The sequence below is a fragment of the Agelaius phoeniceus genome, chromosome 1, assembly GCF_051311805.1.
Source record: "Agelaius phoeniceus isolate bAgePho1 chromosome 1, bAgePho1.hap1, whole genome shotgun sequence".
Classification (NCBI taxonomy): Eukaryota; Metazoa; Chordata; class Aves; order Passeriformes; family Icteridae; genus Agelaius; species Agelaius phoeniceus.
Window position 1 is genome coordinate 26,188,984 of NC_135265.1, and position 16,209 is coordinate 26,205,192.

At 46.9% G+C, this 16,209-nt stretch overlaps 2 long non-coding RNA genes across 2 annotated transcripts in view; one reads left to right on the forward strand and one right to left on the reverse strand.

The window, feature by feature from the left end:
* The window catches only part of LOC143693542 (uncharacterized), a 69,543-nt gene that overhangs the window by 48,479 nt on the left and 4,855 nt on the right, over positions 1 to 16,209 (reverse strand). The gene's annotated exons all lie outside the window — the stretch shown is intronic.
* Positions 12,068 to 14,887, forward strand: LOC143693544 (uncharacterized). The gene is made up of 2 exons (XR_013181310.1): positions 12,068 to 13,857; positions 14,216 to 14,887. It is a non-coding gene; the product is annotated as an uncharacterized LOC143693544 (long non-coding RNA).

Genomic DNA, 16,209 nt, shown 5'->3' on the forward strand with positions numbered 1-16,209 from the left:
AATATTATAGATAACAAAGCAGACTAAAGGAAAGACTACAGACAAACCTATGGTATCCTGAGAAAGCTAAGGATGTTGTAATGAATTAAATCTTCTTGTAGTGAATCAAAAGTCATATGTACAGAAATTATTGCAAATACAAAATGCTTTACCAGATAGAAACACTGGCACTCCATTTTTAACTAAAAGAAGCTCCTCCAAAGCTTAAACGAGCCCTCAAAAACTAGACTGAGAAGGTTCTATTGTTCTGCAGGCTGAGAGGTTCAGGTTCAGTGAGACAAAAGCGGGAGGCAAGATCCAGGGCAGTGTTCCTGTGTGAGAACAAAGTCCCTCCAGGCTCACTGTATAGGTGCTTCAGCCTCATACCCAAAGCTGGCTTATACAGCTAAGCCCTAATTAGGTGCTTAAGGTCCCATCCACTCCTTCCCCTGAAATAATCTATAACACCAGATGTCATGTACCAAATGGTACATAAAATGCCAGAGAGGGGTCTACCATTTTACTGTTTTCAACCCTGCACCAGCCTTCCTGCTGAAGCTGAGGAGATGAAAATCAGTTGGAGAGATGAGCACAGAAATTACCTCTGCAGTAACCTGAAGTGTACCTGCTCTGTTCTTCCATGCCACCAACAAGAACACATCACCCTCCTAAAGAGCAGTTATAATTTGGATCTCTAGCACTAAAACCATACTGCGCTTCCACAGCTGTAACTGAGAAACAAAATTGGTCTGACTGGAAGCTATTCTGATCCTTCACAAACTAGGCACAGAACAAAATTTTTAGGATGGCAAATATCCAGTCACAGTTGAAACTTTAATACATTTTTACTTTCCCTCTGGGCATTGTTTCATCCACTTGGATTATACCTATCTACTTAGATTTAGCCAAGAATTTGGCATCTAGGATAAAGCAGTTGTCTATGCCTTCTTTTTAGTTAGGAGGTAGATGGAGGTAGATGTTCACTTCCAGAAACATATCACCATAGCCTAACAGAGAATTTAAAGTCAGACATCTCTGAAAAGTAGTACAGGATGTCTTTTTGCATTGACTGAAGTGGGAATCCAGACAGCTAGTCAGTCTGGACACATACTTTGGGACAGTAGCAGACAAGGCCTACACAAGTTTTTGTGTACTGCGCCATGATATACTTCAAAATCTTTCTCAAGGGCATCTGTGGTTACTTGTGTAACCTTTCTTGGGTGTGTCAAAAAAGACACTGTCAAATGCAGTAAACTCATGAGAATAGAGGGCTCTCAGAGAAAAGAGCCATTAGACAGGCTGCTTGGGTGGGTATGAGGAACAAACCTCGCATGGCTTCTGTGCATGAAGGAGCACTACTAGTCATTCAGTATTCCTCTCTCATAAAAAGTTGTGTGTGGTGGGAAGAAACAAGAGCACTGGTGCTGTCTCAAAAAGGTGTGGCTTGTTCAGGTTAGACTTCAGAGCCACAGTTGTCTGAATGAGGACTAGTAAGAGATGAGAGCGTTTTGATCTGTCTGCCACTCTGTAAGGGATAATAGGCAGTTGTTTTATTATTCCTTCAGTGTAATGTACAAGGATGATTTGTAATGAGGCAGAATCTAGGATAAATAGCTCTTGCTATAATACTTTGCCTTCAGATATCTCAAGAGCTAATCTGCGGTGGGTATGCTTGCTGTAAATCAGAGGCTATGTCTTTGCATTTGGAAGTCACTATTATTATGTTAAAGGGTGTATCCTTTCATAGTTCAAGTATGGCATTTGGAAAGAAGTAATTTCACCTCAGAGTGGAAGCTTCCCTGGGGCACAGATCTTCAACAGTAAAATTTTGTGTGTGTACTTTGACAAACGCATGCCCAGTGGGCATGTGCCAAATTATGCCTTTGAAGCCATGGAAGCCTTGCTGTGGGAACCTAGAACTTTGAAGAATTTCTCAAGGGAGAGGAAGCAAAGCCAGCTGGACTCATTTTCTATAGACAGAAATTTAATTGCTAGCTAGCAGCTACTACATTAGAAGAGAAATCATCTCAGAGACCTGGAACATGGTGGTGTGAACCCTTGTTAGAGGAGTTGGGAGACAGCTTGACTGTCACCCATCCAGATCCCTCTCTTTGCACATTCTTTTAAACTTCAGTATTTACTGTCATAGTAAAATATGATCATAATTATAAGAACCAACACATCATCATTATTACTCAGCACCTAAGAACAAACTGTAAATACTCTGCTTTTGACTGCATACCAGCTGAACAATTTCTTTGAAACTAATACATATCATTTCAGCAGACTTATAAGCATGAAAATAACTTGATACAATAAAATTTATGTACAGCCTTTTCTGCAAGAAGTGTTTTATTTTCACAACCCAGTGACTTCATCTTTCCTATTCTCTGAGACATAACCTTGCAGCTCCTGAGGAGCAGGTTCCTCTTTGTGGTAGTAGATACCTGTCCTCCTCTGTGAGCTCTTTTTTGACTTCATCCTTCTTCAGTGCTCTCAAGTAGTCCTATGTAATCCTTAACTCACACAAATGCACATTATTTTGCCTGACCAACAAAAAACAAAACTGCTGCAAAATACTGCCCCAAGAATGGCAAGTATATGTGTGTGTGTGTGTGTGTGTGTGGTGTAAAATGGTAATTCACGTTACTGTACTATTAAGATAATGTTTCTCTACCAAAATAATTATAAATAAAGCACTTCAGATAATAATTAAAAATCTTACTGAGGGAAATTGCCTAGTGAAAGGAGGCTCAGGATATACCTTTATCGCTACTCTGAGGTTAGTGCTAATTGGCAGACAACAAAGCCTATGAATTCAGAAGTTGATTGTTGCCTTCTGCTTTTCTCCACTGACAGGTGAACACACCTCCCCCTCTGTCAGTCTTGTGATTTATCTTTACTTGTATGCAAACCTCTGATAAGAACAGTCCATCACTGCATTGGACTCTGTACCAACATGGAGTGTGAAAATTTCCACGATGCAACTTACAGTCTGGACAGAGAAAGAAGAGGGAGGTGAAACCTCCTCCCTTTTCACATGAGAAACAAATACTATGATTCATAGAGACATTTAGGTGCTTTGCTGATTGGGATCTGATTGGTCAGACTCACAAGGACTTTGAAATATCTTCAACCAGTTGATCTGCTCGCTCCATGCACATCCTCTTACTCCACAGTAATGGCAAAGAAACCAGACCTGTTTCACTACAGGTTAAATCAGCACTGCCACTCTATGCCCAACATTTCTACAAAAAGACCTACATTCCTCCAGTGACATGCACTGGGGAACTGGTGAAGATTAAAAACAACCCAGAAAAAAAAGTAAAGCAAAACAAAACAAAAACCTCACAAATTTTAAACCAGATTAGTTGCCTTCTCAGGGATACGATCTCATGGCAGCAGAGCTGGTTGCACTGATTTAATTATTTGTTCATATAACTACACTTTGGGTCATATCAGCCCGTTTGCTCTGGGTGAAAGTGCACACAAGGACAGTCACTGCTGATCAACTGAGACACAATAGCTTGTTAAATTGTTATAAACTGATCATAAGTCTGAGTCCCAAATGTCTTACCCGAGGTCACCCAGCAGTTTGAGACACACCCAGCAACAGAACATCCCCAGAGTCCAGCCTAGTGTCAAATACAATGGCACTTTTCCTCTCTAATTGCAACCAATTGTCACTGTCTTTTGCTGGGTGTAACCAGGAGAAAATGGACATGGGAATGAACTAGCACTGTCCAGTGAGCCCTTCCAGTTTCAGCTGAAGCATATTGGCAAGACTCCATCAGGACAACTCCATGGTTTCACCAGGTTTTGTTTCTCCATGGGCAACAAGTGATTAGATAGAGTAACTCAGAGAAAAATTCTTGTGATATGTGTAGGTGTTGTCCTGGACAATATGTTTCAGGGAGAGTGGGCATCATCTTCAGAAACAAAAAGCATTTTTGACCCCAGAGAAGCTTGTCCAACTCAATGCCTTCCTTTCCTATGCACCAGAGCAGTGGAGTGCCATGGTTAGTGCTACTCAGTGCATAATACATGAGCATATATTGATCTGAAGAGCAACTAGCACAGAAGATGTAAAAATGAAATAGTGGGGCAGAGGGACCCAGTGCTGGAGGAATGCTGCTCTCCACAAGGCATGTAAACCCTAATTAATAGACAAAGAGCTCTATTCTTCACCTCTGTTTAACTCCTCCCCTCTTGCTTCTCTTCCCTTTAAGAATACTCCTTTTCCCCCTCCAGTTCACAGCAGCATATACAGGACCTGATGGAAGCCCACACAAACAAATGGCAACGCTCCCATTGACTTCAATGGGGTCTGTAACAAGCAGAGACATAAAAAAATAGGTGATTACTTTTTTCCTTTCTGAATGTCAAGACCCTCCCCTTCCCCCCAGAAAAACAATCCATGTAGTAATCATAAGTGCTTTATATTGTGTAGTGCAATGGGCATAATTAATCCAACACTCTAAACCACTAGTAGCAGTTTGTCTCTCTAATGCTTGGAAAATTATTTTAAATAGACTTCATAGCTACAGAATAGGATTTTTTTAGATTGTAAGTACCTAGACTCCAATATCAACAGTTGTTAGCAGCATGTCTGTGCTGACTTTAAAAAGGAGAGTCAATTCATACATATAGAAGAATGGGGCCCAAATCAGCATTTGCTGAACAGTCAAAATCATTTTGATATCCATGAGCTGTTATCTCGAAGCTGTAAATGTAGGCTCAACCCTGCTGCTGCTCTTTGGCCAATTATCTAGACATGATCATGATTAATTACTCACCTGGTTCTTTGGATTCAAGCAGACAAATCTCCATCTATTTTCCCTACTCTACAACCAAACACCAAAAAAAAAAAATCGTCCCCCTCTTCCTCTTGATTGACTGAACTAAGGACTTTACTGGTAAGAGCAAAAATCCCAGGTATATTTTAAAAGTTCTTGTTTATGCTGCCTGCAAGTTCATCTGCTTAACAAAGGGCTCTGATACTGGGCGGGGAGGAGGGGAGGGAATGCATTGCGAATTTAGTGTCCTAGCATGCTCTGGATATCTGCAATATCTTTGTTCTGAAAAGCTGCACATTTTTTTGGCAACACTTGGACAAAAATGTTCCAACTGTATTGAAGTTTAGGTCATATGCAAATGCTTATATTCAAAATGGTGTGCACAACACCGTCTTTCTAATCCTACCACTAAAATATTATTTGTGGCTGTTCTTCAGAACGTCTGCCTGATTAAACATCCTTGGAAAAAAATGCATGGGATTGTAATAAAGAATCATAAAACCGTTTCTTTTAATCAGTAATTAAGTAGCAATTAAGCATAATTATTACAATTTGTATCTAATTTATAATATCGGTAGAATGAACAGATGTAATTTATCCTCCAGTAGTCAACAGTGCTTGGCTTGAGCAAAGCCAGCTCGCACTTCCCTTCACATTTGCAACACAAAAAGGACACCATGGATGGTGAGCAAATGTGTCTTTCCCAAGGGTGGGAATATTCAGCAGTGGGGCAGGAACTGCTCAGTCATCTGAAAGCCCGGGAAAATACCCATACAGACAACATAAGGTTTTCCTACTGTCTTCAGTAGATGATAAAAATCTTCAGGTTTTTAACCTCATAAGGAGATCTCACGTCTGTGTAGCTGGTACAGTAACTGTTCAGTGCCACAACCAACCATTGCAAAATATAACCATAGGTGTGCTTCTTTTTTATATGAAATATTATAAAAATTGGTGAAGTTTTTTTCATGTGGTGGCTGGGGAAAGTTCTTCACTAGCAGCCTACAAAAAATTACACAGTTTACTGAGTCACTCAGAGAGGAAAAAAAGAAGTTTTCATTACAAACTCTAGGTTAATTTTCCTTAACTCCACAGTTTTTAAATGCTTAAGAAACATGTGTGTGATCTTGGGCTATCTGGAAGCAGCCAATATGACAACTTTCTGCCATGGATGCTTTCAAATAAAACTACAATGAATTTTTGTTTGTTGTCTGACCTTGCTTAAGGTTCACCTGAGACATGCATGGCTTGATGGTAAAACATCAGTCTTCACATGCAGCTGATTACCTATGGTGCTGTGTTTGGAAAGTTCCGTGATGGGGGAGCCATTAAAGCACCTTAGAGAGTTCTCTGGAATCACTCAGTATAGAACACAGAAACATTTATAGCCCAGAAGCTTTACCATTTGCCTAACAGTAGCAAATTCCTACAACAGCCCTCTGCCAAGGTAACTTTCTGAAACTGTTTCAACACAAATTTTTAAAAAGTTAAAAACTGTATATTTGATGGATCTGGAATGTTCCTCAACCTCAGAAGTCTGAATGTATATACCTTGTCCTTACTCTGATGCCATACCTGGCTGAGTTGGTCCCCTAAGCAGATCTGCTGCTTGGAGAAGAGGATTCCCCAAGGAAGGTGCAAAGAAGCCCAGAAGGAGCTGAAATAAACTAGTATACTGGTATTGAATCTGACCAGCCTGAATGCAGAACTATTTGGCATTTGAAAATGCGAAAGAACTTGTTAAGAAATTAAAATCTAGTTTGCTCAAGCCAGTGTTAATTTGGAGAACCAAATCAGGTCTGTGGTTTTCTCAGTGACAGAAGTCTCACAAAGTTTGTGGATCTGTAAGCTGAAGATTTCATGCATTCCTAAGCCCTTAATTAACAATGTAAGTCAGTTTAAAAGATTCTTATATAGCAAAAACTTTATGGTTTTAAACTGAAGTTAATGGTTTACTGATGGAATGTACCATTAAGGTCTAGCCATTTGAAAGTGGTAATAAGGACACAGATGCATATTCAAATGTTTATCTCTTTAATGTTCCCAAACCTAATCTCTTAAATGAGTGTAATCAGAAAAGTGGCATTCTAATTCTCTTTTGGGGAAGAGAAGGCGCCAGAGATGGAGTGATAACTGGGCTGTGAGTTAAAGCCATTCTCATGAAACTGTGGCTGTGTTTGAACCCAAATTGGAGAGGTTTTCTTAGGCACTGTGTCTGCTAGAATTCAAAGAGAAGACAAACTTCTGCTTTCAGGGCATAAAACCAAACTATGGACAGCCTTCATTAAAAAAAAAAAAAAAGCCAAACAAAACAACAAAAAGCCAACATTATAAAAATGTCAGGCTTGCTGGTTTTGCTTTGGTTTACACTAAGATCTTTCTCACACACCTATACCTCTAAGCCAAGAGAACAATAAGGTTGTGAAGTTAGTCACTCAAAAGGTAGAAAGTGCCAGACATGAGGTTGGTTACATATGCAACCCAAATTCAGTTCCTTAGGTAAACTCATGATTAGACATGCTTTAATCACATGGCCACACACATTTTTTTCCACAAGACAAAGACAGTGCAAGCCTGACAACTTAGAGGAGCAAAGCGCAGTATTATGCACTGTGTTGGATGGTTGTGACAAAAGAGAATGACCAGGTCTGTATGGCAAGTAATGGGCTGAGAGAGCCAGCCCTGCCCAGGGACAGGAGGTGGGAGGCTGTGAAATGCCCTGCTGCCGTACCAGCATGTCCCTGCTCCCTGCCAGTAAGCCCCTGCAGACACGAGAGGAGAAATGGAGTAGTAGGCTGGGCTGCAGCACCATGGCCTGCTGCACACCACCAAGGAAATTACTGTGAACAGGGGCAGGCTGCAGCCAAGGTTCACTAGTCTGTGACCCATTTTGCCTTCTGTGACAATCTGGTTCACATTACAAGTACATTACTGGCAAAGTTGTGGTGGGTTTTGGTGGGGTTTTGGTGCTTTGTTTTGGTTTTTGGTGTTTTTGGGGGGTTTAGTTTGTGTTGTTGTTTTTTGTTGCTGGTCTTAGGATTTTTTTTGGTGGTTCTAGCATTTCCTGGCAGTTCCATGGCTTTTCTCATCTCTTGTCTACATACTTCTTTGTTCAGGCTTGTGCCTTTGAAACTTTACACCCAGCTCTAGTTATCTTTGCTTTTTTAGTACTCAAAAGTGGTCACTACGCAAGCATGGACTCATGGAGGCCTTAACTTTTCCTAAACAAAAGACCTACAAATAATTGTTACAACTAATCACCTGCTGCCTGAAAATGCACTGTCACCCTCTGAACCGCAGAGGGTATTAGAGATATTTGGGCTGACACGCACAATCACTTAAACGTGCAGGCACTGACTTCCTTGAGCCCAAGTCCCCACATTAAGGATGGCAGGAGGAAGCCCAGACAGAGGCTCTCATCTCCCAGATAATAGCAGGAGACTAGGCCAGGCCGGCTTTAATCTCGGCCCTCGAATTTAAATTTATCCCTTTCTACTGACAGTGAGGCACCTGGCAGGGGGAGCCGGGCCCCCGCCGATGGATCTCTCCCGCAAAGCGCTCGTTCGGCTGCAGGAGCAGCCCGGGACCGGCTGGGATGGCCCGCCCGGCATCAGGGCGGGACTGGTGCCATTGCCCGCCGCCTGTGCCCGCATGACAGAGCGCGGGGGCCGCGGCAGCCGAGCGCGCTGCTGACACCGGAGCAGCTGCAGCCACAGGCGCCGGGCCGGGCCGGGCCGGGCCGGGGCCGCGGGTGGGGCCGCGGCGCGTTCCCGGCGTGGCGGGTTCCGCCGCCTGCCCGGCGCCAGCCCCGTGGGGCCCGGGAAGTCCCCCCAGGTGCGCCGCGCCTGGGGCCCCGCGGCCGTTCCCGCCCGGCCCCGGCAGCTCGGCCGCCCCCGGCTCCCTCAGAGGGACGCGGGGAAGGGAGGCCGTGGATCCCCGAGGGCCGCCCGCTCCGCTCGCTGCGCCCTCCCCGAGGTGCCGCAGTCGGGGCCCCGCGGTGCCCTCGCCCCCGGATCGGGCTTCGGCAGGAGCGGAGCGGGAATGCAGCCCCCGGGTCCCGCCGCAGAGCCCCGCGGCACGGGGGGCACGACGCTGCCCCGGGCCGGGGGAAGAGCTGGGCACGGCCGGTCCCGCGGATCCCCATGTTTAGCCTAATCTAATAGCAGCAGTGATTAGAGTTTAATATTATTTGCGCGTTGAACTTTTCAGCTGAAGGGAGATTTAAAAATCAATAGTAAAGTCACATGCCTGACTGCTTGGACACTTATGGAAAAGCTGTTGGCCAAGGCCAATAAATCAATCCTCCTTTTTCAGTCCTGTTTGTTTCTTTTCTACTTCCAGAATTTTCTTCCTTGCAGAAGGGAACCCACATCTAATAAGATGCCACTTTAAAATACATCATGTTTGAAGCCAACATGCTAATTATAGATTAACAGGAGGTGAAACTCTGTTGAAGTGACATAGTGAAAAAAACCCAAGGTGATCAAATATAGTATGTCATCAAACATATTATGCTCGTTTAAAATCCTATGTTTAAGGGAAGGCTGCATAATCCTCTCAACCCCATGACTCACTGGCACCGGCTTTTACTCAGAGAAGTGAAGTTAGAATTCATTTAAAGTTATTTTGTGGTAAGTGGGCCCTCAGACCTCTGAGAGTTTTTACAGCCCCAGTCAAGGTATGTCCAATATTTCCAGCCTGACACATCAGCAGCCTACAGACTGGACAAGTAAATGAAATGAAAGTGTTTAACAGGCTTCACACATTTCATTTATTTGGATTTGAACTGAGGAGCTGAGCTGAGCCTTGAATCACCAGTGAAGGAAGAGCATAATTACTTGTCATTATATTCATTCCAATTTATAAATAATGTTTCTGGCTTTATTTTATTCAATGCTTAATTCAAAAATAATGATTAAATATTAGCCCTTGGGCTGCGTGCTGGATTATAGCCAGATACGTTATTACTTCTCCTTGGGACTCCGGAAATATCTAAATGGACTAGGAGGGAAAATGAAGATTTCCCACACTATTAGCTATGATGGAAGGACAGTGCTATAAGTTAAGCATAGATTTTAATTGTTTTAAAACGACGAGGTATTTCACCAGAATCAACAAATAAATGCTGAGAGAAATCACATTTACTGTAAGGTGGTGGTGCATGGCTTTGGTATCCACGCAGAGGAACACACAGCACTGTATTTCTGGATCTGGCTGTATATACACACGTGTAAGGAAATCGCGGGTGCCTGCATATCTGCACACACACGTAAATTTCTCTAATATGTTTATATGTTCAGCGGTGGGAACAGAAGCAAAATAAGTGTTCCCTGATTTGGAGCACTTTCCAGGTGCTGCAAACACTGATGAACTAAAATCCTTATGTAGAAAATGAATAGGTCCCTCACACGTACACATATACGAACCTCAAAAAAAAAAAAAAAAAAAAAAAAGGAAGAAAAAAGAGAAAGAAAATAGAGGAAAGGGGAACTCGATTTATTCTCATTTGTTTATCTCTAGATTTTTCCCCCTTTCTGCAAATTCATTTGAATAGCTTTCAAGCTGCAAAATGGAAATGTGGCTCCTGCCCTCTATTTCAGCAGCAGCGTCCTGGCAACAGAGCAATTTTCTATCATCAAGGATAAATGGCATCGAACAGAACATTCTGATAAAAAAGAAAAAAAGCTTTAGCCCAAGAAGCCCATGATTGCTGCCCTTCCTGTCTATCATCCCTTTACAAAATCCTCTCCTCCAAACCTGAGCTGCATGCTGTCAGAGCTAATAATGTCTTCTAAAGAAAAGGGAAAGAAACAGCATTCATGCACAATGTTCCCATTTATTACATAGAGTGCTTATTTAAAAATTGCAAATATCTTTGTTTGGTTCACTGCAAATTAAAACCAAGATGTAGGAAGTTACACGATGCAACAATTATCCATGTCACAGCAGAGCATCAAACCCTCATATCTGGCTTTTCTATTGGTTAATGTGTGTGTGTGTGTGTGTGCGTGTGTGTGTGTGTGCGAGCGTGTGCATGCGTTGTGTGTGTGTGTGCAATGCAGGGAATATCCCTTGTTGTGAAAATAAAAACCACTTCAGGTAAGCCTGTGTTTCGTTGTTTTAGAACAAGTAGGGGGGAAAGTCATTACCGATCCGAAGTAGGCAAAGGCTGTGTGTGTGCTGTCTTTGCTTTCCCGCCGGGGTTCGGCCCCAGGAAGGCTGCGGTGGGAGCGGGGTGCTGGGCTGGGGCAGCGGCGCTCCCTCGGCCGCTCAGCCCCGGCCCTCGCCCCCGCAGCTCCCCGCAAACGCCGGCGCCTTCCCGCGGGGTGCCAGCGGCGAGCCGGCTCTGCCCGGCTACCACAGGACCCTCGGTATCAAACACGGCTGCGGGAACAGCCCGCGCAGGCGGACCGGAGGCGCTCGGAGATTGTTTGGGGCAGGATCGTGGGGGTGTTCACCGTCCACGGAGCTGTGGTGGGAGCCCCCGCGGCCCTGCCCAAGGAGCAGAGCAGGGCCGGTGCGGACAGCAGCAGCAGGGCGCACCGTGAGGTGCCACAGGCCGGGGAGAGGAAGGGCCCGGCGGAACAGAACCGGCACGGCCCGAGCGCCGGAGACACCGGAGAGGAGGGCAGGGGCGACGCAGCCGGCTGGACAGCCCCACCGGGAGGACTTAAAACAACCCGTCGGGCGGAATGCCTTCAGAGGCTGCTTCGCCGCCTCGGAGCTTTCCTCGGCGTGGGGACGCGAGGCCTCGGCGGGCAGGCTGCGGGCCGGGGCCCGGCGGGACGGGGGGCTCGGGGCCGCCCTCGGGCTCGGGGCCGCCGTCGGGCGCGGCCGTCGGGGCTGGCGCCGCGCGCATGCTCCGCGCCGCGTCACGTGCGGCGGGAGCGGCGGAGCGGGGAGGCCGCCGGGCCCCGCCGAGCGCCTCAGGGAGCCCGGCCCGGAGCCCCGGCTCTCGGCCCGGCCACGCTGCCCCGAGCAGAGGGAGGGGACCGGGCCCCGCGTCTCCTGGAAGCAGCAGGGGCCGGGTTTCTCTCTGGGGAGGCCCCCGGCCGATGCCCTGGGCATCGCCTTCGAAGGGCGGCTCTGCGCTCGCCCGACGTGCGCACACGGACAAGGGGAGCCGCTCCCCCGCCGCACCCGCAGCTCCGCTCCCCTCAGGGAGGTTTGCCCGGTCCGGCCACCCGCGGCTGTGTGGACCAAAACTACAAAGGAGCCAAACAACAACCCCACAAAGCACCCACTTGAAAAGCTGCGCTCGGGTCTCATGCCGGGGCCTGGATTCACTCCTTTTCTCACTTTTACACACCTAGGCTGCAACGCCACTGACTCTTACTTTGCCCGATGGACAAAGCAGTTAGTCAGAGCCTTTGAAGTTTAGATTGCTGTGCTGAAAACTTGTGTAAAATTTACTTTATTCACGGGCCACAGGTCATCTGACAAAAAAAAATCCGAAGACAGGAAGAATGAATAATTGTCCCCACTTTTAACCATATATATATATGCACCGAAAATTAACGTTAAAATATCTTAAACGGGTCGAAGTCCGTGAGAGACTTCCTGCCCTGCTCTAGCTGAGGGCTGCAGGCTGGCCATTTGATTTATTTTCATTTTTCAAAGGAATGGAGAAAGTCGTCCGATTAGCAGTAGTATTATTACAATCTCCATTCTTAAACCTTGAAAGACCCTCGTAAACAATCGGCTCCTTCTCCCAGTCCCGTTCCCATCGCCGCTTGGTAATGACTGGAAGATTAATGGCGCTTTTTTAGCAACACCTGTCTTTTTAAGCTGTCGACACAACCAATTAATACTTTTAATTACCACTACAAGGAAACTAACCAGAACCTTTCTGATTTGATTTCGCCGCTGAATTTTATCCCCTCTGAAACGAAGCAGCCCCGACTCAAGGCAGGGCAGCCGCGAGGGGCGACTCGTTTTGCTGCGGGTTTATTTTGCTTCGGGCTGGACAGGGAGATGATTTATTTAGGGGGGAAAATTGTTGTGGGTTTATTTCGCTTCGCTTTTCCCCGCTTCATTGGAAGCATTTTGCCATCCCTTTCGAGAAGAAAACAAAAGTTCTTGCTGACACGACCCCGGAGCACACAAGTTCCTTGGATCCCGGAGAACCAACCTTTCGCACCAGCGGCCCCGGGAATGGCAAGGGAAAGGCAGGAGGCACCAAGCACCCGCTTAGGCAAAAGTTGCCATAGAGAAACTGTCCAAAGGAGGCGGGGGCGATTCCTTTCTCGCCGAATTCAGGGCAGTTTTACCAGTGAATTCAACGAAAGAGCTAGTGTCCCATGGACGGAGCTGGGAAGGACAGGGACAGCGGCACCTGAGCCCCGGCATGTCTAGCTGAACCCCCTCTCACCTCGGGCCTGGGCTATTCCCTTCCTTCACCCCCGTTTCTTCGGGGGCCCCTGATCTCCATCTGAGTAACCAACAGTCGAGCAGGAGGTTGGGCACAAATTTGAACAGAAAGTGTGTTTGTCCTTCAGACGGGGTGAGCGCGATAAAAAGTTCACAGATGCCTGTGAGCAGTGCCGGTAGGGCGCCATCCCCTCTCTCTCCAGAGTTCCCCTTTGGCCGTAGGGTGTGCGAGTCTGCATGACCACTTCCCGACCAGCCCGAATGCTAGGAAATGGGGCTGCCACAAGATCCCCGGCCTTATCCTGAGAAGGTGGCAAAGTGTGTGAGCAAACCTTGTCCCCACACACGTATTTTCCCATGGCGACATGAAGTGGGCAGCAGCGTGTGGAAACGAAGTGGGAGCACCCAACTCGGGATGCTTAACCCCGGCTCATCCTCCGTGGACTTTTTCCTCTCCTCCCAGCCCCCAGCTAGTGCATGTGAATTGCTGGGAGTTCCTCCGACCGAATGTGGAGAGCTGAAAAGCAGAAAGCGGTGGTGTTTGGGTTAAACAGACACCTCTGTGCCTGGTAAAGCGCGCCCGTGCTGTTCCCTGCCTGCCCTCCTTTGTGTTATCTCTCATGCTGCCCAGGCCTTGCAGAGTTATGCCGTAGGGGCGATGTCCCACGTTAGAACAATATGAATTCGCGGACGGATCCTGAATATGAATGAGGTATGTGGTCGTCTGACTGCTTTGAAGCCGTACTTCTCCGAATATGGCTTTAATTAAATGTCTTCCGGCTGTAAAAGATTACATGTTGTGGAAAATATATCCTAGCATGAAATTTACTTCCACGATACGAAATTAGGTTACTTATAAATGTCTTCATTTAAAAAGGAAAATCGCTTCTCCTCGTTCTGTTTTCTGTTTTGTTGAACAGAGATCTCCAACGAGGAAAGAGGGTTGGGATAATATATTTATAGAGGCACGTGTAACAAAACCTGCCAGAAGCGGAGTGGGTGAGGGCTGCTTGCTCAAATGCAGACAATTCACAAAACAGGCAAGTTAATCCAGATCTGATTTGTTTCAGATCCAGCTGTCAGAAACCCGGAATACCTCCCGCGCCTCACGCCGCAGATACCTAACGCGCTCTTACCGCCCACGTCCCCCAGTGTCCCTTCCTCCTGCCTTTATTCCGCGAGAGAGATGGCCGGGGGGAGAGGGGTCAGGGCACACAGGGGGAGAAAGGTGACGGTCTCAACTCGCGAAATATAATAATAATAATTCTTGCGGTATGGAGGATAACGCCGTGGTCACACTAGGACCAGTCAGTCCGGCAAAGCAGTTTCACTCTGCCAGTGAAACCGCGCTCAGTGTCAAGAGCTTTTCCGCTCCGGACGGTGGATGCGGGCGGAATCCAGGTTGCTGGAGGCGATGCTCTGTTTGTATGTATCTCTTTACGCTTTCAGATACGGGACCTTACCTAGCTAAGTTTCTATGGAGAGATCAGATAATGCATCCCTCCGGATTATCCTTCTAAATTAACTTTTAGATTTGTTTTTATAGTCCGCTGAGACCCTGACAAAAGTGGCTGTAGCTAGATACAGATACGAGATAAACGTATAAAGCAGGCTCATTACACGGGAATAAGTGAAGAACTCTCCTTGCAATCTACTCTAGATAACGAGTCTGCCCGAAGAAACAAGTAAAGCCGAGATATTTACTTCTTTTCCTAATAAATAAACCTCCATAACTGCATTGACTTTGCGCAGTGTTTACTACATTTCCATTCATTGCTTGGGTAAATGCATCCCTAAAGGCAGAGTAAATAATTGCAGTGATCTCAACAAGGGAAATGTGTAGACATTTGAAGTGTACTAAAAATAAACGAAGGCAAAGAGACTGAAGAGAGAGGACTCCGCGCTCGTTTGCCGTAATTAAAGCCTCTGCTTTCACTCGCCGGAATCCGAGACTTGCAGAGCGCAGCCGGGGTGACACGTTCCCCGCTGGTGTCACCGGCTCAGCACACTCAGAGTGGCCGTGGGAGCCGCGGCTGAATCCGGCGTGTCTGGGCTCGGGAGGGCTCGGCGCGGCGCTTGGCTCGGGGTGAGACTGGCCGCTACCGCAGGAGAAATTGCAGCCTCTCTGATGACTTAAAAGAGCCGCGAGTTTCCATTCTCCTCTGAGCCCTTCCAAAATGGGCACTTAAGAGCGGTGGTGGCTTGGGTTTTTTGTTTTGTTTTGTTTTTATTTTTTAATTGCATTTCATCTTGTTCTGCCAGATAAAGGTTTTTTTTTTTTTCTTTCTTTCATTTGAAAAGAAAACAAAACAACATAAGTCCCCGCTAAAACAAACATCTGCTTCAGCAGCACCCGGGCAGGTGAGGACGCCTGCCAAGTGAAAGCCTCACAGGCGGCGGTCTGCAAACCTGCGGCTGCGTTCGGGGAGGTCCCCTGGCCCTCGCAGGGGAAGATCCCCCCACGCCGCTGCCACGGAGGGGAAGATCCCACAAGGGTCCCAGCGGAGGGGCGAAGGAGGCACAGCCCCCGCTCGGTCTCTTGACGGGGATCACGTACGCCCAGAGCAGGCTTCCGTATGGGCAGAGGGGAGAGAGCTGTCCGCGGGTTTCACTGGAGGCGGTGTGGCTGCACACCTGACCAGGTGCGGGAGAGGCGGGCGGCCAGGGCCTCCGCGGGGGTTCCCTCCTCCAGCTGAGCAGCCACTCGCTTGAAACCTAATTGCATTTTAAAGCAGGTATACACCCCCCCCCCCCCCCCACATACACATACCCCCCATCAGGGACAACAACCAACGACAACAACACAACAAAACATTAACCAAACAAAAAGCCCCAATCTGCGACTCTCTACGGAGCCACACATTGAATGAATCTATCTGTAAGGTTTTAATCACAGCCAAGGCTTCGCTACAAATCTGTACAAGAGACAGTGGCTGGTTCCCTCTGGATCTTTCCCCTCCTGACTCCTATTATTTTGACCTAGGCTACAATATAGAAAGCGGCGTGTGTGATCCATCTGCAAGGCTGGGCTGGGGTTTACCCCCCCTCCGCTTCCCTGCCACTT